The sequence below is a fragment of the Equus caballus genome, chromosome 12 (assembly GCF_041296265.1).
Source record: "Equus caballus isolate H_3958 breed thoroughbred chromosome 12, TB-T2T, whole genome shotgun sequence".
NCBI classification, from domain to species: Eukaryota; Metazoa; Chordata; class Mammalia; order Perissodactyla; family Equidae; genus Equus; species Equus caballus.
The window spans coordinates 9930658-9956511 of NC_091695.1; the positions used below are offsets into that span (position 1 = coordinate 9930658).

General features: G+C 57.7%; 1 long non-coding RNA gene across 1 annotated transcript in view; it reads left to right on the forward strand.

Annotated features, from left to right (window-relative positions):
* Positions 1–610: 610 nt before the first annotated feature.
* The window catches only part of LOC138916574 (uncharacterized), a 30300-nt gene continuing 5056 nt past the window's right edge, over positions 611–25854 (forward strand). The window contains exon 1 of the long non-coding RNA XR_011423853.1: positions 611–24138. This is a non-coding gene — a long non-coding RNA (uncharacterized lncRNA). The remainder of the gene's footprint in view (positions 24139–25854) is intronic.

The following is a 25854-nucleotide window of genomic DNA, read 5'->3' on the forward strand; positions in this document are numbered from 1 at the left end:
GCGGACACGGCACCGCTCATCAGGCCATGCTGAGGCGGCGTCCCACATGCCACAACTAGAAGGACCCACAACTAAAATACACAACTATGTACCAGGGAGCTTTGGGGAGAAGGAAGAAAAAAAGACCGGCAACAGACGTTAGCTCAGGTGCCAATCTTTAAAAAAATAAAAACAAAACAGTACAATTGGAGCACGTGTGAAAACTGATGGAATCTGAGTCGAGTCTGTGTCTAAGCTGATAACATCGTGCTGAGGTCAGTTTCCTGATTTTGACTGCATCCTTGGGTTGCTCGAGACAGCGTCGCCGGGGGGAGCCCGGTGCAGGGTACGCGGGAACTCTCTGAACTATTTTTGCAACTTTGGGCGAGTCTTAAACAGATTGCAAATAATAGGTTATGTCAACAGCAACAACCACAACCAGCTACATCAGCCGAGCGCGCTGTCCCCAAGCCGCCCTTTGCAGCGGGAGGACCGGACCGCATGGCCTCCTCTGCTCGGATCCGGGTGGGAGCGCAGGGGCCTCGGGCCTCCCGGGCGGGCGCAGCCAGACACGGCCTGCAGACGGCCGTTGAGAGAGTCCAGGGCCGCCATTCGGGCCGCCGGGAGAGGATGTCTGTCGCTGAGCCTCCGTGCGGCCAGGGGGCCCTGGGAGGGGATGGCCGCCGAGTCTGGAACGTTTTTCCCGGCAGCTTTTCGGGGAGCTGAGGGGGAGAAGACACAAATCAAACCAGAAACGCGCCTCTGGTACCGTCCTTTTAAAAGGAAATAAGCACCTGCGAGTCGCCCCCGGGGAAACAAACTTTGGTCATGCGTTGGGGGCACCGCGTCCTGTCCAGCTGGCCCTCCCAGCTGCAGCGGCCGCGAGAGGGAAGGCGCTTGAGGGCCAAGGAGCCAAGCAGGGCCCGCCTGCCAGATCCTCTCATCCCATCCTTGGGGGGCAGAGGCAGAAACGAGGGGAAGGAAGCAGAAAGAATTGGTGGATTTGGAGTCAGCAGGATCTGAGCTTAATTTAGGGCGGACCCCAAATCTACTTCAAACTGCGTGGCCTCGGGCCAGAGCCTCGTGCTTCCTGGCCCTTATTTTCTTCACCTGACTGCGGATGTCCAGTGTGCAGGCTGGAAATCAATCACTGCCAGACCTTGGACACGGTGTCCCAGAACATCGCCATTTTACATAGGAAGATCTGTGGCCCAGAGATGTTAAGCAGCTTGCTCAAGATCACACAGCAGGTAAGGGACCAAACCAGGATGGGAACCTGTTGGTGTGGGTTTCAAGTGTGGCTCCACCGAAACCCACATGCTTCCCAGTCTTGGCCACTCTACCCTAGTGGGCTGTCAGGCATTCACAGATCTTTACTGAGGACCTACTATGTGCCAGGGAGTGTTCTGGGAGCTGAAGCTGCAGCATGGACAAAAGAAGCCGGTGCTCCGAGGAAGCTGGCACTCCAGCAGGGGATGCTTATCGGCGTGGGCAGGAGAGAAAAGGCAGCTGAGAGGCCTGTTGAGCGCTTGTGACCCTGCGCGGCCAGCATCCTGGCTCTTGGAATGACGGGGACAGGCAGGGCCAGCCTAGGGGCAGTTAGCTCAAGGACCGTCTTTGCTGAGTAAGCTCCAGGCCATAGAGGTCAAGAGCTAACTCCTTCCTAGACCCCGAGGGGAGTGTGGGGACCTCGGGGACAGTTCCTGCGGCCTCTGTGGACGGTTGCCCCCTGGGGTCCCTGCCCACTCGCTGATTTCTGGACCAGCAAGGGGCACTGGACTTGGGGCCCAGCCCTGTTTGTCTGCTACTTGCTGTGTGACAGAGGGTGAGTCCCTGCCCCTCTCTGAGCCTCAGTTTCCCCACCTGAACAGTTTAGGGGTTGGACTTGATGAAGTATAGGGGCATCTTTAAACCCTGGAGCCTTTGAGGAAACATCCATTTACTCAGCAACCGTGGGACGCTCCCATGTGCCCAGGGCTGAGTTACAAGGAACCACACAGATGTGGCTCCTGACCTCGTGGAGCTCACAGAGGGACACAGAGTTTAAGCCGACTGTGATCGAGTGGCCACTTGGATGTGACTGTGACAGACGCTGTTGAAGGAGCACCCTCATCCATCTCTTCCAGGAAGGAAGAGCGTGGGGCCCTCCGGGTGGCTTTTCTGTTGGTGGAACTTACGAGGCAGGGTGACCACGGGCGACAGCATGGCGGGTCTAGGGCAGGCCCGAGGAGGAGGGCCTGGGAAATGGGGCAGCGGGCACCCGGGGGGCTCTGCAAAGGCAGGAAGGCGTTTGCACCCCAGGCCCCCAGACCAGGTGCAGGGGCTGGAAGAGGCCACCGCTTAGCATCTCCTCCAGCCCCGTGAGGTTAGAGGGGAGGGGCCAGTGGCTTCTCATCACTGTCGAGACACTCAGCATAAGAAACGGTGCTGGCGGGGGTGTCCGGCTGAACCGAGTTTGAATCTCGGCTCTGAGACTTGATGGCTGGGTGACCCTGTGCACTTGCTTTGCCTCTCTGAGCCCTGCACACCAAGTGCGTAAGGCAGGGCTGTGGAGCTCGGCTGCACCAGCTGGTCGGAGTGATTAAGGGAGGCAACACGCTGGGTTGTCTGGCTCAAGACTTCAACAAGCCGCACTGCTGCCCATCGGCCCCACTTCTGCTTCAGACCTTCTTCCAATCTATTCTGTCAGCGCCAGGAAAATGAGTTTTTTAAAAATGCAAGCCTACCACGCCACTCCCCGCTTCAAATGCCTGCCACTCGAGCTGGGAGGAAGTCCAGCCTCCTCGCCATGGCCTGCACAGTCACACCAGCTGCCATACTGGTGCTGTTTCTTAAATACACCAAGCATATTCCAACCTCAGGGCCTTTGCACTTGCTGTTCCCCCTGCCTACAACACTGTTCCCTCTATCCATAGCTAGCAAACTCCCACTCACTTTTCGAGCCTCATCTTAATGGCACTTTTTAATGGAAGCTTCCCCAGGCTGGACCCGTCTCCTCTTCCAGCTCCTGTAAGATCCCATGTTTCCTGCAAATCACATACTTATCCTTGTGTTATGTGTTTAATGCGTGTTTGTCCCACGAGAATGTAAGTTCTAAGAGGACAGGGACCCCCTGCCTTGTTCACAATTGCGTCCTCAGTGTCCGGTATCGTGATGTTCAGGCGTTCACTGGTGCCCAATATAGTTTGAGACTGAAGGATTATATGAATGAATGAATGAATGAATGAATTTATCATCCCACTTTACGTTTTCCCTGGGTGAGGGCTTCAGGTGACCTCAGGAACAATGGGCATCACCCAAATTTTGCAATAGCAACTGAGACTTCAGCACTCCCGGCCTCTGTTCCATCCCTGCAGGAATCTTCCAGAGAATTCTGCTCAGCTGCTCAGCTGCGTGGGTCTCAAGTCCCCTGGCTTCCCGGGGTGCAGGGAGGCAGGGCCGGGGCCGCAGGTCTGCGCAGTGCTGGGCCCCGGGGAGGGGTGGCGGGTCTGCAGCACAGGGCGCCCACCGGCCCACGACACCAACGCCTGGAGGTGGGGAGCCGCGGGGACGTCAGTGTTAGCCCAGGGGCGTCCCCTGCGGGGGAGAGGGATCTGCAGGGGGGGCCCCCCCGAGGGCGGGGACTCGATGCCGTGGGGGGAGACGCGGGGCAGTCTTGGGACAAGGCGGGCACATTCTGCACGTGGAATAATGACGATGGTCAAATGGGGCCGCATCCCGCACCCGTCCCCGCTGGGATCCGCACCGGCTCCTGACTCGCCTTGACCGCTAGACGGTAGCAGGTGGCGTCTGGGCTTCCCAGGCCTTGCAGCTTCCCCGTCGCCGTCCTGGAACCCACCTGCCGCCAAGGAAGCCTCCTCACCGCCACCGCCGCCCCCCCGAGAGGCCACGTGGAGGCGAATGCGGCACCGGCTGACGGCCCCAGCGGTGTGAGGGGGAATCTACACCAAGCCAGCCTGCCTCCTGCCTCAGCCACCATGTGGAGCAGAGCGCCCGTCCCAGCGGAGCCTGGCCCGAATCACGAGCCATCAATGGTCGTCTTAAGCCACTGAGTTTCGGGGTGACCTACTTCACAATAATAGATAACGGATACACCTCTCTGTCTGCTGTCTCCTCGGCCAGACTTTTCTTACTCTTCTTGTCTCCCAATCACAGCAAATCTCCCCATCATGGTAAGAGCATGTAGCAGCACCAGACTGACCTGGATAAAAATTCTAGTTCTCCCACAGACTTGCTGTGTGACCATAGACAGGTTTCTTAACCTCTCTGAACTTTATTGTCCTTCATCAGTAAGATGCAGATACTGATTGCACACAATGGGTTATTGTGGGTTCTGGTGAGGTTGAAATGAGGTAATAATACTCAGTGGCTGGCACATAGTGTGTGTTCAATAAATTTATTAAATGTCAAGAAATATTTACTAAACACCTATGTGTAGCACTGATCCTGGAATTTGGGGGCTGAATAAGACAGACCAGGGCTCTGCCCTCACAGGGCTTGTATTCATTGGTGGGGGAAGACAGAATAAACACACAACAACGAGACAATGACAGATGGTTGTACAAGCTCTGAGGCACAAGCTCTGAGGGACAGGAAGTGACAGAGGTGTGACACAGAAGGAAATCAGGGCAGGCCTCTCTGGGACGTGATGTCTAAGCCGAAACCTGGATGATGAGGGGCCAGCCACTGGAAGATGAGGAGAAAGGGTGCTCTAGCAAGAGGGAACAGCACGTGCAAAGGCCCTGGGGAGGGATGGCGGTGGATGAGACTCAGGAACCCAGGGCGTCTGCAAGGTGGTTATTATTGTTGGTGTTATTGACATCGGCTCAGGTTCAAGGCCGGACCCAGAGCGAGTGTTCAGTTCATGCTGGACAAGTGGCTGGCGAGGGAGGGGTTCAGGCATAAGCTGCCTAGTGTTTCTGTGGAAACCCACGGGCTCCCTGCTGATCACCAGAGAGGCTGCCCGAGGCCTCACTCCTCCAGCCCTGGCCGGCCCTGGGCTGGGACACTTCCTGAGCCCCAGGAAGGAGTCACATCCTGGTCTTCTGCGCCTCGCCCTGAGCCTCAGCTGTCAAGGAAGCCATGCAGGCATGTGGAAGTGTCTTCCTCCGGTGCTCACACGCGCGTGTGCACACACCCACGCACACAGACAACACACGGGCCCAGGCGGCCCCGGGCAGGCTGCAGGGTCCCAGCCCGCGTGGGAGCCCGGGCCGGGGAGGCCGCTGGGCCCCAGCCGGCTCTGCAGTAGGAAGCGCCTAATTGATGGGGGGAAGTGGCCAGTCCACCGCCTGGACGAGGAGCTGGACCGAGACTCAGCCCCGGGGCAGGACATCAACACGGCTGTGCCAGCGAGGCTCCAGGACCGAGCCCCGTGGCCCCACCTGACCGAGGAAGCAGGCCGCAGGGGTGGGCCAGCCTCGCTGGAGGGCCCAGAGAGCCAGGCGGCAGCATCCGTCTGTACCACACGGTCACACCCAGGCCCACCCAGGGCCACACGTGGGAAGGCGCACACAGAGCCTGCTCCGAGTGAGCGAGACAGGAGCACAGACCCTGGGACGCACAGATGCACAGACAGACGCGAGCAGCGCACACAGACACAGCCGGCCCAGGAGGACGCGCTCTCCTAGGAGAATGTGACACACACACCGCGATCCGACACGAGAAGACGGACACACACAGACACACAAAGCCGCAGACACGTCCACTGCGGCCGTGCCCGCCCGTCCCAGATAATTGTGCCAGAAAATAGAGCCACCTGCTCCTGGCCGAGCCGTCGCCCGGCAGCGGGGAGCCGGCTAATGAAGGCTTCACAGGCGGCTGGCATGTTCCCGGCTGCCCAGCTGCCGCTCGGCGATAGAGCGGCCGCCAGCCCAGGTGGCCTCTGTGACGGCCCCAGGGAGCTGCCTGGCCCAGTCGCTCGCCCCCTCCTCCCTCGCTGGACGCTGGATGACTGCCCCCCTTGCTGTCCTGAAGGGTCCTTCTAGGGCTGACGGCCCTCCTACGAGGATGCGGGGGGACAGCTGTCCCGGGAGTCTGAGGCCTGGATCCGCAGAGGCTCCCCGGCAGTTCCCAGCTCCCCGTGTCAAGGATGCTCAAGGAGCTCAGTCAGCCGGGGACACAGTGGGTGGACGTTCCCAGCTGCCGTCTGCCTCGTCCAAGGGCTAAACTCAGTCGCTCTGACCAGAGCGCGACTCAGTTTCCCTTAATTGCCATGCTGGGCTTGGCTCTTGGCTGTTCCCTCGCACGCGTGGACATCTCTGCCACCCTGACCCTCGTGCTCTTCTTCCTACACACAGACCTCACGCCTGCCTCAGGGCGTCTGCGCCTGCTCTGTTCTCCGTCGGAAACACCTCACCCCGTCCTTACCTGGCTCCCTCCTTCTCGCCACGCAGGTCTCAGCTCCCACAGCGCCTCCTCCGAGAGGCCCGCCTGGATCTAGTTGAGTTAGAATATCTACTCCAAGGGGGCCCCTCAGTTATCTTCCAAGTCCTGGCTGCTTGTTAGAATCGCCCCGGGGAGCTTGAAAGATCATCCGCCTTGAAGGCCCTGTGAAGGGGCATCAAGTCAGACTCCCCGGGGTGTGGGGCCTGAGGGAGGGTGTTTGGTAAAAAACTCCCCCTGTTCCATCAGGACAGTGACTTCTTGGCCCGAGGACTTTTCAGCGGAAGAGGAGACGCTGGATTCTGCAGTCGCCTCACCCCGCCTCACGCTGCTGTTGGCAGAGCACCTGCTGTGCGCGGGGCCTGTGCACACGTGCTCCTCGTGACCTCAGCATGCGCCATGTGGCCCTTACTGGGCACCAAGTACCGGTCAGGGGCCTCCGCGTGGGGCGGCGCGTTTCACCCCAGCAGCTCTACAAAGTGAGAATGTCATCATCCCCATTTGACAGATAAGGAAATTGAGGCCCAGAGAGAGAAGCTGATCCGGAGTCAGGCAGCTCGGTAGAGGTGGATGGGGGATGGACCTGGGCAGTGGCTCCAGAACCCGCTCGTAACCCGATGCTGAGCTGCCTTTGTTTTATTTGGTCCTCACGTCGTGACACGACATTTTAAAGACATGGAAACTGTGGCTCAGAGACTCAGGAGATTTGACCGAGGTCACACAGCCAGGATTCAAACCTGCGTCAGTCTGACTAAAGCAGAGGGTGCAGATGTCCTCGTGAGCCCTCTCGTCCTTATTCCTCCACCTTCTGGAACGGCTTTAGGGGCAGCCGGGAGATGGGAGATCAGAACCAGCCTGGGTCAGCCCACCAGCTGTCCACGAGTGGATTTGATAATGGTCGTAACTGACACACGCGTGGCAGCCACTGTTTGAAGCCCTTGACGCACCTGCACTCCCATGACCCTCAAAGAGAGCCTCCTCTCCCAGAGGAAGAAACAGACGCACAGAGAGGTAAGTCACCTGCCTGGGGTCACACAGCCCGTGAGCGCAGAGCCGAGACCTGAGCTCAGGCCAGCCGGTTCCGGAGTCTCTGCTCTCGGCCTCCGCACCACCCTCCCTCTCAGCTGCCTTGCTTCCTGAAGCTGCTTGAAACTCACTTTTCTCTCCTAGGAAATGGGTACATTAGTCCTACCTCGTTCGGGAATTGGAGGACAGAACAAGAGCGTGAATGTGCAGGAAGGGACTGCGCGTCGTGGGCATTGGCTAAGGGAGGTCGTTGGGCCCTGGGGACAGAGCCATGTCCTCATCCCGCAGCGTCCGGCCTCGCATCTCACACACGGCAGCCACCGCGCTGCCATGGGACGTGGACACAGGCGGGGACCTTTGGAGGCCTCCAGCCTGGTGTTCCTCCGGAGAGGTGGAGGGCCCCGGGGCCCCTGGACCCCACGCTCAGCGTGGGCACCTTCGCGTCCCTGGCCGCCCTCCGTCAGCGTGTAATCACTGTTGCGGGCAACGAGCCGCGTCCCCCGGGGTGACATCTAGATCAGGGCAGAAGACAGCCGGGCAACAGGGAGATGGAGACGGAAGAGAGGAGGGGCTCGGGGACCAGGGGACAGGAGGGCTCCGAAGAGGAAAACCGCGTCCTCAGGTGACCTTGCCGCCTGGGTGTTCAGCTCCAGCCCTCCCTGAGTACCGTCTGCCCTGAAAAGGCCGGCGTTGGGCCCCCCAGCTCCCTCTCTCACGAGGATGTGAAAACACGTCCACGGAACCGGCAGTGCCGGGATGAAAGGCTTTTTATGAGCCTGTAATGTTCTCCGGATGCGCGTGACATCACGGAAACCCGCGACAATCATCAAAGACGTCCTGTCGGCAGGGTGTGAGGCAGCCTTCTGGCTTCCAGGCTGTGGCTGTCTCCCCGCGAGCAGACCATTTGCACGTCCCCGGGTGTGTTATTCCTCACTCCGGCCCTTCAGAGGGACCTCCAAATGCGCAGTCAGGCTGCCCAGCGTCCCTGAGCTCCGCTGCGCCCCCGGGATGCCATGGGAGGCGGTAAGGAGGGCGCCCCGCCTCGGAGGTGCCATAGTCTCTCCTGCGCTCTTCCCTCTGCTGAGGATGCTCCCTGTCTAGCCAGCCTGGCAAGTTCTTCCGGGTCCTTCAAGTTCAGCTCCAGTATCACTTCTTTGGGGAGGCCTCCCCGAGCCCTCGGCCATCCCAGCCCCGAGGAGGCCCCGCCCCTCACTCTGGGTTGTCCCAGAAGAAGCCTTGCCAGGGCTCCTCCACTCCTCTTCCCTCACGTCAGCTTCCCAACACCACCTTCGGGTCCACCCAAAGCCACTCGTGCGGTAGCACAGCGGCTCTGGAAGCGCGGCCTCTGAGCAAGCAGCGTCAGCGTCGGCATCCCCGGGACCCAGCTGGAGATGCGGATTCTTGGTCCCACCCCCCCCAGACCTACCGAATCATCTGAAACTGGGGGTCGCGCCTGGAAATCCTTCCACAATCCCTTGAGGCCACTCGGCCGCAAGTTGGAGAACCTCTGTGGTCAGAAGATGAGGGAAGCTCATGCCTAACCCGGCACAGATGACCGAAATGACGATCACAGCAGACACCGCCAGGAGGGCCGCGGGCCGGGCACCCCACCCGCGCTGATGCCCCACAGCAACCCGGGAGGAATGTATGATGCACCCGTTACACGGACGGGGAAACTGAGGCTCAGACAGTCACTCCCTTCCCTGGAAAACGAGTAAGCGACACAGCCAGCTGCCAAACCCCCCTCGCTCTGACCGCCAGGCCCATGTGTTCCCCAGGGAGTACGTCCGCGTGATTCCCGGGTTTAAAAGAGGAAAAGACCACAGCCAAGTCAGGTTTTCCCTGAATTTTCTATTTCCAGAGTACAATGTTAAAAGATTATATAGTGGATTAAAAAAACCCCACATCGTTGCTTCCTCCTCCCCACCTCGCATCTCAGCTCTCAGAAGCAACTATTTTCAATTCTTTCAGTTGCTTTTCTTGGTATTTACTTCCACATTTCAACATATTTGCATCTCATATTATCTTTTGATTCATCTGTATTAGACCCAACCCCTCAAATGATGAGGAGCGGGAATGTGGCTCACGGGCAGCCCCACCCGGGGCCGCCACACAACCCCAGCAGGCACTGGGCACATTGCAAACGTCTGTGATGCAATCCACAGTCAGGGTTTCAAAACTGCGGCCAAATAAATGTCATGGCTGAGCCAAGTAGTATACTATCATTCATTCCTTTCTTGGACTTTTCTTTTTTTCCTAGAATAATTGTTGTGGCCTTTGTTTCTTGGCTCCTGTGATATCCTTTTTCTTAGTTTGCCTCCTTATAGAATATTCTAGAACCATCATGAGTTCCATCACGCCACAGAGTGTTCTCCCTGAAAATTGCAGCATCTTCCAATAAATCCATATTATCAATTTGGATCCTATTCAACTTTAAGTATCTTACGTAAGAGAGATCTGTTTACTTTCCATTTGGTTTTCCTCAAGTGACAAAAATCTAGAGGCAAATTCTGGGCAGGCGTGGAAGACCCATGACCATCAAAGACCCAAGCTCTTTCTACCTGCTTGTTTCATTACCCTTAATACAGGGCTCCCAACTCATGGTTCAGGATGGCTGCTTGAGCTCCAACCATCATGTCTGCATTCCAGCCATTAGAAAGAAGGATTCCTGGACTCCACATAAAGACAGTTCCTGCAAGTTGCTATGACATTTTTGTTTACACTCTAGTGTTTATGACTTAGTCACGTGGTTACACCTAATTGAGAGGGAGGCTGGGAAATGTAGTTTTTATTGTGAGTGGCTGCAGCCCAGCAGAAAAACTGAAGCTCTGAGACAAGGCAGGACGGGAAGAACAGTAAGGGCAACCAGCAGGCTGGGCCACACTCCCTCGCGGTTGATTGTTTGGGCGGCACTCTGGCCCTCACCGCCTTGCTGCGATCCCATGGTGGCCTCGTCCTGCATCTCTGGTACTGTCTCTCCTCTCTGTGCTCTGGGCACCTGCGCTCCTTGCCTGGGGGCCGCCCTCACACTGTCCTCTGCTGACCACCTCCCTGGGAGCCCGGCCCACCCCTGATGAGAGAAGTGCTACCTGCCTTCCAGTTCCCAGACGAGATGACAGCTCCTGGGAGACCCGCCCCCCGATCCAACCCCGGCAGGGCCTGCCCGGTGCTCTGGCACCTCCTGAGCCCTCCTTAAAGTGTCCACGGCTATGTCGTCAGATACTGACTTATGGAATGATGCTCGCTCACCCTCTCTCTCGCCAGACTGCATGGTCCTCACCTCCCTATCCTTCCAGAACCGACCCAAACGCCCCCTCCTCCAGGAAGTCTCCCGGTGCGCCCTCTGAGACAAGTCACCCTCCCCGAGTGCCCACAGCCCCTTGTCACGATGCTTTCTGCCACACGGCATTGACTTCAGGAGCATGTGGCAGCTCCTCTCTGAGCTCGTGAGGCCCTGGAGGACAGGACCATCACACGCCAGCGTGGGAACAACCTGGGAGAGCCTCTGATCCCACAGGAGAATCGCCGACCCGGAACCAGGACCCCGGCGTGGCCTCTGGCTCAGCCAGTCACGTCCCGCGAGGGCCTCGCTGTCCCTCTTGTGGCTCTTCCAGATCTAATGTCCTCTGGCTTGTCACCTGGCTCGGCTCGGGGCTGCTGACCCCTCCCCAGCCGGCCTCTCTCCATGGGCCGTGGGCTCCTGCTCCCTGGGCTTTGTTTTCCATCTAAAAATCAAAGGAACAGAGATGCTGGACGCCGGGCTCACAGGGAAAGCAAAACAAAACAAACCCATCAGAGTGGGGGGGGGGGGGGCTTTTGTTAACTGAACAGCTGGCGCCCGAGTTCCTCATGGCAGGAAATGTGACACGGTTTGGAAGAAAATATTTTGACAAGTGTTGAGGAGGAAGGTAGGAACTCGAGGGCCCAGGGCCAGATCCTCGGAGCAAGCGAGGACCCGGCCTGGGAGGGGAGACTCTGCAAGCGGCCGGGGCATGCAGGACAGCGGGGGGTGAGGAATACCGGAGAGCAGCAGAATCAGAGCTCACATCTACGGGAGCCTTGATGGGCGCTAAGGATGGAGGTACGTTTCGTGCCTAACACATGGCGGAAATCCGGGGCTTGATAATAAAAAAGGACAGAAAGAAAAGGAAGAGGGAGAAAGGGAGAGAAGGAAAAGCACAGAACAGGAAAGACAAGAAAGAAAAGACACAGGAACCGCGTCTGGCTTCCTGAAGCTGGGGGAGCCTGTGAGGTCTATGAGTGGCTACGGAGGAGGGAGCCCAGAGAGTAAAATGGCTTAAACGAGAGTGAATGGCTTTCTTTCTTAGCGAGGAGCTGAAATGCTAAGGTGGTTCTGCTCCATGAGTTTTTCAGGCCCTCAGCGCGTGGTCCAGGAAGGCACATGCATGTCTCCGCACAGCAGCCGGCGGGAGGGGACATCGGGGAGGCGGATGTCCCTTCTGCTCACACTCCGCCATCTGTGGTCTGCTCAGCGGGCCCCCCGGAGCGAGGGAGCTGGGCGGCGTAGCTGTACCCTGACGGCCGTTGGCCCGGCGAACTCGTCTATTACTCTGTGAGCCGGGAGATGGCTACTGGGGGCAGCCAGAAGTTTCTGCCACAGATGAAGATTGCGGAGCACACGGGAGAGCTCAGAAGGCTGGGAATCAGGCTGGGAAAACTGATGGGAACCGAGGGTGGCCCCAGGGCAGGACTCACAGCCACGGTCACGCTCACGGACGGGCTGGCTGGGGCACGTGGCCGCCACTCCCTCTGACAGGACTGCCCATCCGTTCCCGCATCTTTGCATGGGGACCCAGAGGGGAGATGGTCAGTTGGCGGAGGCGGGGTCCCCGGCCTGAGCCTCAGCGGCCAAGGGCTTCAGTGGAACGAGAGGGGCACGGGGTCCACCCACACCGCGCGGACGAGAATTCCACGGGAGCTGGAGGCCTGGCAGCACGCATCCCCCGAAAAGAGCCAAAAACAGATGTCCACAACGCACGGGAGTCATTTCACCCTCACGAGTACCCTTCGGAGCAGGTGGGGTGGTAACTCCCAGTTGTCAAAGTGAGAAAGGTTAAACATCCCAGTCGCTGCTGGAGGACTTCCTGCAAGCTGGACTACGCTGTGGGTACCTTACGATCGCTGGTTTTTCAGTTTGTCTGAGCTTTGGGAGCGGTGCCATCGGCAACCTCAGTTTAAGGAGGCCCCCAGAGGTGGGGGAAGATGCCCAGGGTGGCCCAGCCGGTGCGTCGCAGCAGAGCTGGGATGGGAACCCAGGCCGTCTGGCCCCGAGGCCGTGCTCACAGCCGCTCCGCTACACTCGTGACAAAGGGAAGAGGCAGCGGGCAGAGGTACGAGGCTGTGCGTTCTGAGACGAGGCCCCCGCCCCCCAGGTTTCCCCAAAGAGTTCAGTAGAAGATACTGAACGCATGAATATTTTATGTAAATGTTTGTTGTTCTTGCTGTTCTGGAAATCGAGCCAATTTCACGTCATCGGGGTCAGTGAGGCACAGAGCAGAGGCAGCACTTCCGGGAATCGGGGTCCCAGGAGAAGGGACAGCGAGGAGGGTGGGGACCCGGGCGCCCGCTGCGCCCCGCTAGGACTGGGAACAGCAGAAGTACAGGGGAGGCTTTGCGGAGTCACGGGGACTTCCCTGGGTCTTGGAACAAAGGGCATAGAGCCGAGCTCATCTGGACCTCAGAGACAGGATGGCCAGCAGCTGTCATCTGAGTCACCCGTTCTCGAAAGCCAGCAAGCCAGGGCCGCAGCCTCCACCCCCATCGGCACACGGCCGCCCGGGTCCTCGGTCCCGCTGCTGCCTGGGAGCCCAGTTCACCAATGTGGGTGTCACCTGACAGGGTCCTGACCCCCTGTTCTAACAAGGCACTCCAAGCAAGCTGCGGCCACAAAGCAGAAGGAATGAGAAAACACGTGTGCAAAATCCACCGATGGGTTATCTGTCCCCAGAGTTCACTCAGATCATCCCAGGGTCTCCCCAGGTGCCGGGCGCTGGACCTCACAGGGATGTCGCTGACCTCGGAGGGAGTGGAAAGGGCTCTGGGGAGCCCGACTTCGGAGACGTTGCTCTAGCCCACCGCAAGGTCCCCCGGCCAGGCTGTGGCTGATTTAAGAGCTGGAATGTGGGAGCTGTGGGTGCTCAGAGGCCTGCCGTGCACACACACACTCACACACACACACACTCACACATACTTGACGCCCCCAGGCGTCAAGGAGGCCCAAGGTGTCACTCAACTGCTCACACCACACTGACACCACTCATCACATCCCCGGGGCTGAGGGGTCCAGGTCCTCTCAAGCCGTGGAGATCCAGCCCTCAGACTCCCAGGCCGAGGAGTTTGTTACCAGTGACAGATGTTCCTAATTGTTATCATTATTGTTGCCCAGCCATCAGCTTTTAGCCTTTCCAGCACCGTAAGTGGTATTAAGCCCTTGATGGCTGTGACCCGGGACCCCCCGCATGTGCGAGGGAGGGACCCACACCCGCCCTGCGGATGAAGAGACACGAGCTTGAAGAGATGCACTGATGCTCACACGGTCAGGGAGGGCAGGCCCGGCACGCCCCGCTCGGTGCAGGTGGAGGGCAGCAGGGCTAACAGTCACTCTTCTGGGACCCCAACAGCCGTTCCAGAGAGGCAACCTGGAGAAAAGGTCCCGTGGAGAGGGCCAGGGGTTGGCCAGCAAGGCCGTGTCCCCTAAAGTCCCCTCATCTGAGTCTCAGGAGACACACGGAGGGCTCTCGCCGGGACCCAGCACCCCAGGGGAGGAGCCCAGTGATGCCTGGAGCACGGATGGGAGCCAACCCTGGATATATCGTGATTTCTCCTCTACGCGAGAGGACCTACGATGAAGTTAAATTTACAACGAGCTGCAGTAAGAGATTAACCACAAGAGCTTAGAATAAAATAGAGCAAGTATAATAATATCCTGTAATTAAAGTTGCGTAGATCTTACAACCTCAGCACATGATCATTTTCTTCCCTTATTAAGCTGAGAAATTTCACCTTTTCACTTGACGGCTTCTCGTTGGCACATCCGAATTGCCAGCATCACTGCTCTTGAGCTTTGGGGCCATTATTAGGGAAAACAAGGGTTCCTTGAACACGAGCTCTTGACACCGTGACAGTCCTTCTGATAACTGAGACGGGTACTAACGGACCAACGGGTGGCGTGCACAGCCTGGATCCGCTGGACGAAGAGATGAGTCACGTCTCAGGCAGGACAGAGCAGGAAGGCAAGACATTTATCACGGGGCTCAGAACGGCTCGCAATTTAAAACTCATGAATTGTTTATTTCTAGAATTTTCCATTTAAGATTTTTGGACCATGGTTGATCGCGGGTAAGTGAAACCACAGAAGGTGAGACTGTGGATAAGAGGGCACTGCTGTGAGTACACAAAAAGAGAAAAGAGAGAGAGAGAAGCGTAGAAAAAAGACCATATAGAAGATGGAGAGAGAGGAAATAAAGGAGAAGAAGATTCTTTCTGGGTCTCTCCCAGCTCCGGGTTCCATGAGGTCTGACACCTGTTGGTTGCCGGGACCTCTGTACCCTCCCTGACCTTACTCGAGCTATTTCGAGTGGTTTCTATTCCTCTCAGCTGAACAATCCCTAAGAGAAAAATAGGAACCAAGAGTGGGCTTGCAATAACCAGCACTCAGAGGAAGCATGAAGCCATCTGTGGGATCAAAGAGAAGCGGGCAGCAAGGGAGACCCTGCTGTTGACTGTGCGATGGCCGGGTATCCCCCCACTGCAGTCTGCCCCTCTGCCACACGCCGCGCTGAGTCTCCCCACCAGAGCTGGAGGCTGTCTCTGCGTCCCCTGGACTCTAGGCTGAGCGTGTGACAACAGAATCTGGCGGAAGTGAGGCTGTGTGGGTCTCAGAGCTTAGGCCTCAAGAGGCCTTTCAGCTCCCATTTTTCCCTTCTCGGAACTCTGCCTTGAGCCCAGGCATGTGCGGAAGCCCCGGCCAGCTCCTGGAGGACAAGAGGCCACGGGGGGGAGGAGCGAGGCCCCGGCCCACAGCCAGCACCGCCCCCGCTGTGTGAGTGAGGCCTCGGGCCCTTCCAGCCCAGCCAATCTCCCAGCTGATGGCAGCTCTGTGAGTGAGCCCAGGACAAACAGCAGAGGGCCCCTCGGACGATCGTGAGAAATCCCAGATCGTTGTTTTTTTTAAACCACTAAGTCGGGGTGTCAGTTTTTTATACAGAATTTGATAGCAGTTACAGAAATTGGCACCCGGGACCTGGGCTGCTTTCGTACCCAAAGCTAAACCAAGCGCACTGGCTCTGGGACCCAGAAGATGGGTGGAGGCTGGAAGGGCAGAGGGACCCGTCAGTGGGAGCTGGATGAACGATGAGGAAGTTGCTGTTGGAGGCTGGAGAAAGGGTGACACGTGTTACATCGCAGCAGAACAATTGGCAAGGTTGTCACCTGTGGAAACTTGGAAGATAGAAAATTATGGATAATACTTGGAAGATACATAATTATGGATAATAAAACTTGGAAGGTAGAAATCCAAACGAATTACGGATCAGGCTCGGGTTTTCCCAAGTAAAGTGTGGAGAGAACCCACCAACTTTTAGAGAGGAATGAGCTAAAGGGAGAAGTCTTCAGTTTGCAAGCAGAATTCAGAGGCAATATGAAGCCACTAGGACACGCTGGTCTGGAAAATAGCACTGTTTCTTATCCCTACTTCCTCCTCACAAAGGATTCTCAGAGTGAAAAATGGCCTTGGGGTAAAGACAGAATCCAGCGCGTGGCTGTATGATCCTTTGTTAAGGCCTCACAGTGACTTCAGGCTGGACCTCATCGGCCTTCTCAGCTGTGTACTTTAAGAATCCTATGAGTTCTGGTCTATAACAGTCTGGAGCACCCAAAGTAGAGAGAGATCTGTCTCAAAAAGAATGATGTCCTTTGGGGCATTGAGTGCCCCCAGATATGATTCATAGGAAACCGCTCGCATCTGAGAGAATTGTATTGACCGGAGTATTTCTGGTGTGGACGAACACGGACTGAAGCAATTCAAAATGAAAACAGTCCCCTAAGTTTCGCAAGCAGGAAGCAGGCCAAGAAAATGACTCAGCGGCAAATATTTCTTATGGGGAAAGAGAATCTCTAGAGAGCAGAGCCAACAGCCAGCAGGGGGAGATGACAGCTGATGGGAACAAGGGACTGAGGGCCACCCCAGCAGTCAGACAAGGTGCACGTCCTGTTTCCAGAGCAGGGGGACTCGGGACTTGTGCCTGGTCAGATTTCAGAATTGCTATGGACCAGCGGTCGCCACATGCCTGCTGTTCCTCCCTCTTTAAAAAGGAAGCGTCCATATTGTCTCGCCGTTGTACACTGGGTGTGTGAGGGTTAGGTCATTCGTCTTTGATGAACAGGAGCCATCCACATGCAGACCTGGCCTAGACCATGAGGCTCGGGGTGTCTGACACGTAATTGGTTCAGCATGTGGAGTCTTGGGAGCAGGGTACACATGGCTTCTGGCAATGAAAGTGAATCATTTGTGACCAGCTGGCGGATGCAGTCGATTTTTTAATGGCTACAAATCCTCCCATCTCAGTCTGTCTGCCCCTCCGGGACACGGCCATGCTGAGTCTCCCACGCGGAGGTGGAGCCCTTTTCTCCTCCCCCGTGAGTCTGGGCTGGCCTTGCGCCCGGCTTCCACCCGCAGAATCGGGCAGAAGTGAGGTTGCGTCACTTTCGGAGCCTAGAGCTCAAGAGACCTTTCAGCTTCTGCCTTTGCCCTCTGGGAACTCTGCCCTGAGACGCCGGGCTGTGAAGACGTCCGGGATAAAAGACCATGTGCAGAGAGCAGGACACAGCACCACAGCCACCCCGGCTGGCCCGGTCCCCGTCTGACCTTCTGGCTGGATACAGGCAAGACAAGCAGAGCAAGGGCCCAGGCGATTACGGAATCAGGCAAAGAATAAACTGCTGTCATTCTAAGCTACCGGATTCTGCCTGGCTCGTTATGCAGCAGAGCACACTAGAACAACTCCGCCATCCCAGCGGCCAGCAGTGGACGAGCCCCGGGCTGGACCGTGGCCCTGTGGAGAGGGGGCCTCGGGGAGCGTGTGGCTGCTGGATTAAGGATGTTGGGGCTGCCGATCACTCCTTCTGGTCCATGTGAAAGGGGAGAGACAAACCCTAGTCCAGATTTTCCAGCTGGAACCAGAAAATTTTTTAACCGGGGCAGTTTTGTAGCTTTTGCTTCCATGCAGCCCTCTGAGACAGCTGAGACCAAATCCAGAAAATCATCACGCACCTCGCCAAACGGCGGCGGGGGAATTTTCCACCATTCTGGCTTTCTGTGATTAAAATGAACTCATTTAATGAAAGAGACTGGCAGAGGAGGGGGAAATGGGGCATCCTAGGTAGAGAAAAAGCTTTCACCAAAAGCTCAGGGGTGTGGCGTCAAGGAGACCTGCCCTCAGACCAGTGTTAGACCAGCGGTTTCCTAAACTTCAATGTGGCTCAGAACCCCTCGAGGGCCTGTTAAAACCCAGATGGCTCAGCGTTTCTGATTTAGCAGGTCTGGGTGGTGTGGGGAGGGCAAGAATTTGGTTTTCTAACAAGTTCCCGTGTGATGCTGACACTGCTGTTCAAGCAGCTACCACACTTTGAGAACCATTGGCCCGAATTCCGCCCCCAAACAAATAGAGGACCATTTTTCTCATCTTTCAGTGGGTGTTTGGAGTGGTAGTTCAGGCCTCCACAATGCCATCAGGAACCCAGAGTTCCCATCTGTCTTCTTGGATATCTTTAGCTTGCTGGTTTTCATCCTTATGCTTGAGATCTCATGGTCACAAGATGGCTGCAATGGCTCCAGAAGTCATGTCTATATTTAAGGAAGGAAGAGGGTAGAAGTTGATCTATACACTAGTGGAGTTTAAACTCTTTATCAGGAATTCAAAGCTTTCCTTGAAAGACCGGCCCGCCTCCCACCACTGCTTGCCCTGCTCCCCTCACCAGAATGTCAGATGCACATTGTGAGCGTCTCCAGCTGTCAATTGAGCATGTCGTTTCTCCACCCCTAGAGGAGAGGCTGCAGGGAAAAGGAGGTGGGAAATGAAGCTACCGTGCCTGCCACAGAGGCGAAGCTCCCTGGCTTGTGACCAGAACGTCTGGAGGCTGGTCCTTGCCTGAATGAAGTGAGGGACATGCCAGGCACCAAGATTTATTTATGAATGAATGTGTGGAATGAATGCAAAAAGATTAATGGAATTAGACCTCCCCTGCTTGCCAGATGGGTAATCTGGAACAAGTCACCGTACCTCTCCGGATCTCTGTGTCCCTTTCTGTGAAAACATGAAATAACCACAGTGAGTTGTCGCGTGCGTTAAATGAGACATTGTATGTGACAGGGTCAGGGATGGAGCCTCTGACCACGGAAGGTGGGACGGGTCAGGAGGATGCGACTGACAACGGAGGGCTTGCCCTGGCCTGGGCTCCATGCTAAACCCTTTCTGTCTTCTTCTCATTTCCCCCCGACGACGGCATCCCCATTCTTCAGATGGGGAAATTGAGGATCAGATGAGGGTTTTCAAGTTGCCGGTTGACAAGCAGAGGGCGAGGGTTGGAAGCTGGTCTGCTGAGTTCCGAGCGGGCACCCCAGCCACTGCTCTGGGTGGCTCTGGAAGAGAAAGGACCCAGGCAGAGCCACCAGCACCCGGAGCTCCGCTGACGCCCCTCCCAGCCTGCTGCCTCTGGTCAGGAGCTCAGCAAAGCCACGCTCACCTCTGCTGTTCCTACCCCTCAGCTGGAAGCTGCGCACAGGAGTGGGCGGGCACAGCCTCCCCAGACTGCCTCCCCCAGTGGGAGTAAGTCCTGCCAGGTCGGCAGAGTGGCTTCCAATTATGCGCCATCTCCTGCCAGGCAGTAGGCCGCAAGCGGGCGGGCGCAGCGGGCAGCAGGCAGTCCGAGGGTAATTAGATGTGTCTGTGGAACGGCCCCCTGAGGAGGGGCTGCTCTTGGCAAGAGACACCCGGGGGACGTCGCTCCAGGCATCTGGCCCCCACCAGCATCTCGCCCTGGGCATCATGGGGAAGGAAGAAGCTACTAACACTGATCTTTGTGGCCCGGGCCCTGTGCTGACCCCAGGCCTCCTTTATCCTCATAACACCAGCCTGCAGATGAGAACCCTGAGGTTCAGGGTGGAGAAGAACCCCGTCGGGGTACACGGCCAGGAAATGGCACAGGAAGAGCTGGAAGGTCTGAGTCCCAAGGCTGTGGGACTTCCAGCACACCATTGGTCCTATGTTCTTCATCTGCTCACGTCTCCTGACGTTAGAGCATCTGATGGGTACGAATAGTGGACATCAAGGATGATATTCAAATGGTTTATCAGCTGGTACGGCAGGGCTGTGACCAGTTAGAATAGACCCAGACCTGGAGGGTCGGGAGGGGCCCCAGCCGTGCCAAGCTTAACCCCCTGGCTGCTGGAGCTCGGGAGAGTCCAGAGGATCCCAGGAGACAGGCTGCGATGGCTGGGACAGCAGTGTTGGTGGAGGGGTGGTACCTGGGGTCTCAGCACAGCTGCTGTTAACCAAGTGGCATGGGAGAGTTTCCGCTTTAATAACTGGCAGGGCCATAACAACCCACGTGTCGTGGCGTTGGGTCTGCCCTCCGAGGTGGCCAAAGATCCAGCTGGCGTCCTCCTGCTGAGGACCCTTCCCCTCACCCAGAGCTGGAGCACAACCCCAAATGGTGACTCCCGCCTTCTCCCAGAAGCAGACAGGAGGCCTCGGAGTCCCCCCCAGGCTGGTGCAGCCGGCGCAGGGGAGCCCCCAGTGTGCGGAGGCCACCTGTCCGTCTGGAAGAGGGGAGGGCGTGCCAGCTGCTCCAGCCGCTGTGCCCGGGTGAGGCCTGCGAATCCGGAAGCCTGTCCTCAGGAAGGGGGTCCCTGGTTGGACCCTGGGGGACACGTGTGGGCTCTGCCCCTCTGCAGGGTGACAGCCAAATCGACTTGTGAAAGGCGCTCAGAAGTCTGGGGGGAAAAGGCCTTTTGACTATTTACCCGCGGTTTTTCTAGGCGTTTTAACACAAAGCCTGTTTGTGTTTAATCCCGTCAGGCCTCCGAGGGCACAAGATTTCTCTGGGCTGTGGCGTCGGAAACACTGTTATGTGCAAACCTCTCTCCTGACCCGGCAGCCTGGACTCGGCCACCGCTGACACTGGGGACAAAGGGAGAGTGTAGTCAGGAGAAGGGGGAGCCAAGTCTCGGGGCCGGGGGCCGGTCTGCACCCCAAGCGCCCCCAGGACTCCTTTATTCCCCCCGTGGTCTCCCTCCCTCTAAAAATCAAGGTCTAATCCAGGACGGGAGCTCAAGCGGGGTCCAGCTCTCCCTAAGAAAGATTTGAAGCTGCCACTCAGTCTCTGGTCTCCAGGAGACTGTCCTTCGGGACCAAGGGCTCCAGACTGGAACAGCCAGGGTTCAGATACCGGCTACACTTTGACCGCTGTGTGACCTTGGGCAACTCGCTGAATCTCTCTGAACCTCAGTTCCCGTTGGCTGGTACTGCTTAGATCACAGGGTCGTGGTGAGAATAGAGACTTAATAATTGTGAGAGCCACACCTACATAGCACCAGCTACGTGCCTGTGTGGCTCTGAGCACTTTACGTACGTTAACCTCACTTCCCTAACAATTCCCCGAGGGAGGTTTTCTCGTCCCATTTTATAAGCTAGGACACCAGGGCACAGACTGGCCGTGTTGTGCCCAAAGCTGCACAGGTGGGAGGTGGCAGGGCCAGGGCTCCAACCCGGGGAGTCTGGCTCCCGAATCCACCGTCGACGTCACACACAGAGCCTGGCCGAGTTATCACTCAGGACGCGGTGACAACTGTGTGTGTCATTACGAGAGGTTCTGGGATCCAGAGATGGTGGGGTGCCCGAAAGAGACCCTCTAATGCTGGAAGAGAGACAACAGTCTAAAAATGAAGGCCCCGGCGGGGGGTCCCTCCAGTCCCAGCAAGCACGGTGCTCTCTCCCCTACGGGGTCCGGTTCACATCAGTTACCCCACCTCAAGGCGAGGAGAGGGGCCTCTGGAGAGTGGTCCACCCTGGCCGACCACGACGCCTGGTCATCAGGGTCCTGGCAAGGGCGGGGTGTGTCTCGCTCAGGGTACCACCTCTGTCCTCGATTCTAAGCGCGTGTGAAGCATACATCACACAGTTGGGTGTGAGTCGGTCCCGGGTGTGTCTGAGCCTGGGGTCTCCAGAAACAGAGGCTGTGACAAAGGCTTAAGAGTGACCCAGGGGCCGGAGTGTGTGTTGGGGTGGTGGTGCTGGGATGGGGTGGCTCCCAGAGTTGCTCCATCCCACGGGACCGCCCGGAGCACCCCACCCGCGAAGAACGGGGAAGTGTTTCGGCACAGGCTCCATCTCGTGCTGGCCAAGGTCACCCTTGGGAGCACAGCTCCCTCCACGCCTCCGGGCTGCACCGGTTTGCACCAGAAAAGTCCCAGGCCAGGAAGGGTCGGGACGGCTTGAGGGGGCGGGCTGCTCCTGTGTGAAGCTGGTCAAAGCCTGCATCCAAAACCAAAGAAACCAGCCAGCCTGCATGGAGCCGGGCGTCCAGCCGCGGCTGGAGTGGGCGAGACCAAGATGGTTTGAAAGGTGCCCAAAGCTGCCTGACCCTGGGAGCCGTGGAAGGTCATCGGGCAGTGGAGCGGCCTGACGGGTCTGTATTCTAGAAGGGTTCGGCTGATCCCAAGGTGAGAGCGCATGAGCAGTAGGATCTGACGTGGGAGGCCCGCCCCGAGTCGGTGGTTCTCAGCCTCCAGTGCCCCAGAGTCCCTTGGTGGCGAGGCGAGGCTGGACGGCTGGGCTCGGGCCCGGGACTGCGTTTCTGCTGGGCTGGGGGTGCTGATGCTGCCGGCCCGGGGACGCACGCTCGGACCCACGTGCGGAGCTGGGACCCAAGACAGAAAAGCAAGCTCCGGGACTGTGGGGTCTCAAAAGGGGCACAGGAGCCCCGCCTTCCAGCCCAGACTCAGCTCTCGACCTCAGGCTGCCCGTCTATGCGAGCGGAGCCATTGCCCTGGGCATCTCTGCTCTGACGGCCCACGAGGCTTCCAGCCCAGCCACGCGTGGAGAGCTGTCAACAGCCCGGGACACTCAGAGAGGAAGAAAAGGAGCTCTTCTGTCCTCAGGAGGGGACGTCTCCCGGGGTCGCAGGGGGGACCTGAAGCCTCGATGCCCCCCTGCTTGCTTCTGGAGGAGCCGACCGCAACTGTCAGGCCTCTCCACCAACCTGCGCCACGGCTCTGTCTGGCAGACCGGGAGAGGGTGGCGTGTCAGAAAGGCTGGGAGTCCATGAGGATGAGGCCTCAGGAAGAAGCACAACCCAGGGCAGTCGGCTGGGGGCCCCGGTCCTTCACTTTGTTGCCTCTGCGTAGATTGGAGCTCCGTGGCCTGAGGTCCAAGGCCCTCGACAGCCAAGCCCAAACTAACTGGTTAGCCCGCTCCGGTCAGAAGACACCCACCACTTTCACAGCCACTGAGGGAGTGAGGGCTTTGGAAACAGAGTGACTCAGATCAAATGCTGTGTGACCCTGAAGAAGATCCTTAACCTCTCTGAGCCTCCTTCTCCTCAGTTGTACGGTGAAGGTAACTGAGCTTGCATCCCGGAGCTGTTTTAAGGAGTGAGTAAGAGAAGGTAGATAATAGGATGCCTCGTGCCAAACAGGATTCAGGAAACAATAGCAATTGTCAGTATGCCCAGAGCGCCGTGTGACCCCATCCTGGTCATTAAATGCCGTCTCTAGACGCATAACGCCCACAGTGATTTCTCCAGCCCCGGGGTCCAGACTCAGCAGACGGCAGCGCCTGCAACGCCTCCACCTGGGGGTCTGACATGCATCTCAAACCTGACCCGCCCCCTCCAGAGCCGTGGCTCCCTCGCATGCAGCCCACCCCAAAGGACGGCCCCGCCGGCCTTCCCTTCTGCCCGAACGGCCCCCCGAGCCAGGGATCCCAGCCCAGAAACCTCGAGCTCGTCCTCCTGACGCCTCAAGCCCAGCCCACCGGCAGCACCGAGAGCTCTGCTTCAGAGTGTTTCCAGGACCCGCCGCCCCCACGGCCACTGCCAGGTGATAACCATCCATTGGGATCTTGGCCTGTAACTGGCCTCCTGCTTGCACTCTTGACCCCTCCCTCGGCCCAGCAGCCAGAAGGATCCCCCGTTAACATGTAAACCAGACCAGGGCACCCCCCAGCTTGAACCTGCCAATGATTTCCCATCACACCCCCGTCCTTTCCATGGTGAGGGGGACCCCAATCACCTGTCAGGTCCTATTTTCTGCCACCCCTCCCCCAGGTTAACCCACACTAGCCACGCTGGCCTCCCTTCTTCTTCAGCGTGTCAACTACACTCCTGCCTCAGGGCCTTTGCACTTCCTGTTCCCTCTGCCTGGAACAGAGTCACCCCCCAGATTTCTCCAGGGAGCCTTCCCTCTCTGCTGTCAGGCTGTGGCTGTGGCTCGAGTATTTCCTTCCCTGAGCATTCTTTCCAAAAAAAATCACTTCGTCCACTCTCTACCCACCTCATCTGCTTTACCTGTCCTCACTCACCCTGAGGCCATGTCACATATTCGTCCCCAGCAGAGCCGGCAGGGGACCTCCCGCCATGGTGGGCACCTGCTATAATCTGCGCCACTCAACACGTCGCCCCAGGGCCACACGTGGCTGCTGCACACCTGAAGTGTGGCCGCTGTATGAGGAAGTGAGTTTTCAATTTTCTTTCATTTTAACTGCTTTCCATCTAAATGGGCGTATGTGCTAGTAATTTCCACTGTGGGCAGGGCTAGTCCACAGCAAAAGAGTCTAAGTGAGGGAGGGGGCTCGTCCCTCCTGTTCACAGCTGTATCCCAGGGCCAAAAACAGTTTTTAGCGCACATAGTAGGTGCTTTAAAAGACCCCATGAATGCACGCCTCCGTCATCTTAGATTACATTCTCTCTCTCCCACTGCATGGATGATGGAACGGAGGGCCAGAGAATGACACCCCTCAAGGCCCTGCCCAACCAATCAGATCCGCTCCCCCGCCCGTCCCCGCTCTGCTCCCTGGCGGCTTGTGGGCAGCGGGGAATTGAGTAAAACCAATCAGCCTGATTAACCCGGGAGAGCTCGGCATGTGGAACCCCAGCGACCGTGGGCACAGGCGGAGACCGCCTGAGGGCAGGGCCAGGCCCACACTGCTGCCACAGGCTGGACAGGGGGCCAGGATCCACGGGTGTGTGAGTCACAGGCTGAGCCGCATGAAATGGCTTGAACGGCTCACGATGACAACAGACGAAAGAAAGAAGAACGCCCGGGAGGTGGCCGACCTACTATTTCTTTAAACCAAGAATTCTTTTTTTTTTTATGTTTTTCCTTTTTCTCCCCAAAGCCCCCTGGTACACAGTTGTATATTCTTCGTTGTGGGTCCTTCTAGTTGTGGCATGTGGGACGCTGCCTCAGCGTGGTTTGATGAGCAGTGCCATGTCCGCGCCCAGGATTTGAACCAACGAAACACTGGGCCGCCTGCAGCGGAGCGCGGAGCGTGCAAACTTAACTACTTGGCCATGGGGCCAGCCCCCAAAACCAAGAATTCTTGATGGATGTCTGCTAGACCAGCCTCAGGAATCGGGGGCCAAAGAAAAACCTGGTTGGGAATTTTAACAGGAAACAGGAAAGCTTGCTTCCTGCCCGTTTGAACAGGAAGGGGGTTTATCATGGGAAAGAGAGAGGCGGGAGGGGACCGCGTGTCTCTGTGGCCTGAAAATGCTGTCGCACGACCGGTCCCGCTGTTGAGCGCAGCATCGCCCTGCCCCCGGGAGCGAGGGGCGCACGTGGGCCGAGGCCTCACAGCCTGAATCTGCATTCTCCTTATCCAGCCTCTCTGAGCCCCAGTTTTCTCACCTGGATGAGGAGGAGAAAGGAGCTCCCCACAGGGGAGGCGTCTGGCATCATCTGTGCTTAGCAAATGGTCACGGATGTCATTCTCGTTGTAAATTCTCCCAGTGCTGGGCCGGAGGCAGAGGCTGGAAAAGGCTTTTCTGAGCTGGTGACAAACCGGGCCTTTGACCAGGAGGTGGGGAGAGAAGGGGGTGGCAGGCAGAGGCAACAGCCTGCGCAAAAGCTCAGAGCTGGGACTGAGCGGACCTGTTTGGGCCACACGACTGGCAGGTCCCAATTCTCTCCACTCCTGCTGTGACCTCGGGGGCTCGTGTCCATCTGTCTTGCCTCGTCCTCCCCAGGGCTCCAGTGAGAATCCCCCAGAGCAGGATGAAGGGGGAAAGGGAGGGAAAGTCAGGGCAACGGGGAAGGACGGGAGCAGGCAGGCTGTCACCTAGTTAAGCAGCCTGAGCGGTGACAATGGCAGCCCCAAGGAGGAGGGGAGAGCTTGCCATCTCCCCGCCCAGGGCTGCTAGATTTAGCAAAGAAACAAAAAATAAAAC